The following is a 3433-nucleotide window of genomic DNA, read 5'->3' as shown; positions in this document are numbered from 1 at the left end:
CCTACACTATGTGTGGGCTTTCTTTTACTAAACTCTTTTACGTATGATTATGGAGCTATAAGGGTGGTTTAAAGTATTTATCATGCCGTGATTTGTTTTAACGTGCCTATCTGATGTGGCTGTTGCCACTGTTATATAAATCGAATTCGGGTCCTCGTAGGGCCGCAAACCCTACTTGGATTAGTGTACACCTATGGTAGATCGTGTGCTAGCGTACGGGCTGGCCGGTCTAGTGACCTGGTTTGCGGCCGCATTCCTTGTCATGTATTGGCAGATATGGCTATTGTCTATGGGAAAATGACTGATCAGTCGAATTTTACAATGGGAAATGATTTGAGTGCCTCGGGCCTTTCTAAAGCTAAACCCCGATGGTTACTTACGTATGGCATGATAAACTATATCTTTATTAAAAAAATGTTTTCGGCATAAGTCCACTGAGTATTTTATAAGTACTCAGCCCTGCATATGTTTTCCTTATGTGCAGGTTGAGCGGCGATGAGCGGTTGGCGGTGTTGAGCAAATTAAACGAAATGATAATATGGTCTTGAAACTCCGAGTGTCGTCGTGTCTTCACACATGACTTCACTCTTTCTCTTGGTCATTTTCCGCTGCGATATTTCTTTTACTTATTAGTAATTGGGCTTGAACTTGAATTTGTTCCGTTATTGGATATTTTAAAGTCTTGTTGGATAATGTCAAACTCTTAATCTTTTCCATTAATATTAATGTCTGGCCCAACTCATTATTTAAACCCGAGCCCTCATCTTGTTTTATACTTAATTGCTCGTTTAATATGTTGGTCAAGCCTTATTGATGAAACCCTAGTCTATTTTCCTTGTTATATTTACGTCTGTTTAAGTCGCGATCGCCCGCATTTATTATACCCTAGAAGGGCGGTCGTGACAGTTTGGTATCAGAGCCTCAGTTCTTTCCGCTCTGGACCCAAGAGTCTTGTTAAGTCAAAGTCTATTCATGTGTAATTTGACTAAATGATAATCGTCGAAGGCTCAACACCACGACTCGTCTCCGCCCAACCACGAAGAATGAGGTAACAAGTATCTCAATTTATATTGATCCGAACCTGTGAAATGTTGGAAATTTCGATGGGAATATTACTCTTGTGAGAATGAAATTATTTCGATGGAAATCGAAGATAATATGACGTCTTCGAAAATGTTGTTTGAAGTGTGGGATGATGAAAATACATGTATATGAAATTGTTTAATACTACTATGCCAAAAAAAATGATGAATATTGTTATGCACACCCCGATGAGGAAAATCGGCGAATATGTGATTGGACTTGTATGAGTTTGGATAGATGAAATTCTAAATGATTGAAATCACATGAATTGTGAAACGTAAAGTATGCGTGTGATTACTCGATATTACTATGAAACAACACCTATGGAAAATAAGTAAATACTATGGCTTTTGGAAAATGTTGTGATGATATGAACCGTGAGACACTATGAGATTATATAATTACTTTTGTTTAACAGTGAGGCATGATGGCTTTGAATATGCTGGATATTGAAGTATGATTGTGAACTTGTATTCATTGATGTTGAGATTTGCTATTACGTCCACGAAACTGCAAATTTTTACTTGAAGAAAATATATGCTGCTTCCATGAACGACAAAACTTTTATGCCTAGGCGGTTACAATTTCATGACTATGAAACTGTGAAATGCAAAGCATGATACACGTGTAGTTGCGAGTTTTTATTGTGATACAGATGAACATGAACTGCATGATTTATGAAATGCGATTCCATGGATGATTGATTGACTGAGTGTTGCTATTCACATATATTAATGTACGATGTTTGTTATGCTATGGAACACCAAATGATTTATACGAATAAATGTGTTGATTGTGCAATATATGCATGACGTTTATGTGGTGAAAATTCATGACCGGTGAAGTACGAGGTATCGTACAGAACCACTATTAAAGTGGAATGTGGAACTTTTGAACTTAGCTGCAAACGTAGGAGCCAGATGAAGCTTAAGTTAGGTAATGATCAGATAGACGTTGAAGTACGAGGCTTCAAGCTATGCTTGAAATTATAACTGTAAGTTGACAACTGCAATATCACTTTCCTGAGTGGTAAAACCAACGAAAATATATATTTCAAACTTTGGTGTATCCTCACAATGGCGAGATCATACCTAAGATCTAATAAAACCATGCAGTCTTGCATACCATGCCAAAGTGGCGATGCGACACAAATGCGACGACGTTTACGACACCTTAAGACCATGTGTAAAATGGCAATGCTTTTCGAAAACTACGTGGCATGGCAAGAAGACTTTGAAGATGCGACTATAAAAAAAATGTTATTAATTTCGACAATACGATGAATCTCAACTTGGAATCCACGATTCCATAGAACGATGTTACTATGTTCAGGCTCATGAAAATGTGCGAGGGAGTACGACCCTCGTAGCTAGAATGAACGATTTCTTTTTTAATCAACAGTACTGACTTGGATTCTAAGTTCTTTTCGGGACGTTTTGAATAAACGTGAGCCCTTGTCTATTTAAACACCTTGGTTGACTCCCAATTTGCAAGTAATGCCCACTATATTTTTCCCATATCGAGTCATGACTCGCTTTCAGTTCTTGAAAATTTGTACTTGCCTTCGTACCTTGGACATCTTGATTAGTCGTCTTCTTTGATTCATCTTTCGTAAGGACAATATTTTGACCTTGTGAACTTCCGTCATTGAACTTCATTCCTAAGGTCGTTTGCAGTTATGACCTTCAGTATGATCACACCTCCAGACCTATTTTCTTTAAAGGATGGAATATTCTTCTTGGAACTACTAGCTCACCTCTTTATTCTGTAACCATGCATGTGGCAAGTTTTTTCTTGCAGAAGTGAAATTCTTTTTAACTCGGTTTCACTACATATATTGCTTCATACTCAATGATTTTTCTTTCTGCAACACCAAGTTAAGACTATCTTGTTCTCTTCTTCCTTAATGGTTGATCTTGTTAAATTTCTGAAAAATTCCATTCACTTTGAGTTGTCTTTAACAAACCCGCGAACCCATTGATGTGAGTTCATCTTTTTCCAATACCATGATGTTGTTGAACCATTATTGTACTACTTCATGACATTTTTCTATGTTTCTAAATCCTGCCGCGACTGATTATTTTAGGCCTTGACCCGTTTGAACGATATCATTCATTGCTGTCCGAAATTTTTGCAAATTGTGATCTAGCAGTCGGCTATGGAATTTGAGAATTTTTGCAGTTTCATCCTGTTTCCATGACCTATCTCATGTTCTTTCGAGCTCTCATCAGAAGTAAATTCTTAAATCTCTATGGGTTTTATTTGATACCTCTAAACCATGTGATTCTCAGAATGGACGGGTTGAGTCCAATGGAACTCAATCATTGCATTGTTGTTCTTGTTTCCTTGA

This window comes from Salvia splendens, chromosome 7 (genome assembly GCF_004379255.2).
Source record: "Salvia splendens isolate huo1 chromosome 7, SspV2, whole genome shotgun sequence".
Taxonomy (NCBI): domain Eukaryota; kingdom Viridiplantae; phylum Streptophyta; class Magnoliopsida; order Lamiales; family Lamiaceae; genus Salvia; species Salvia splendens.
The sequence above is the reverse complement of the archived record's forward strand: the minus strand, read 5'-3'. Positions refer to the sequence as shown.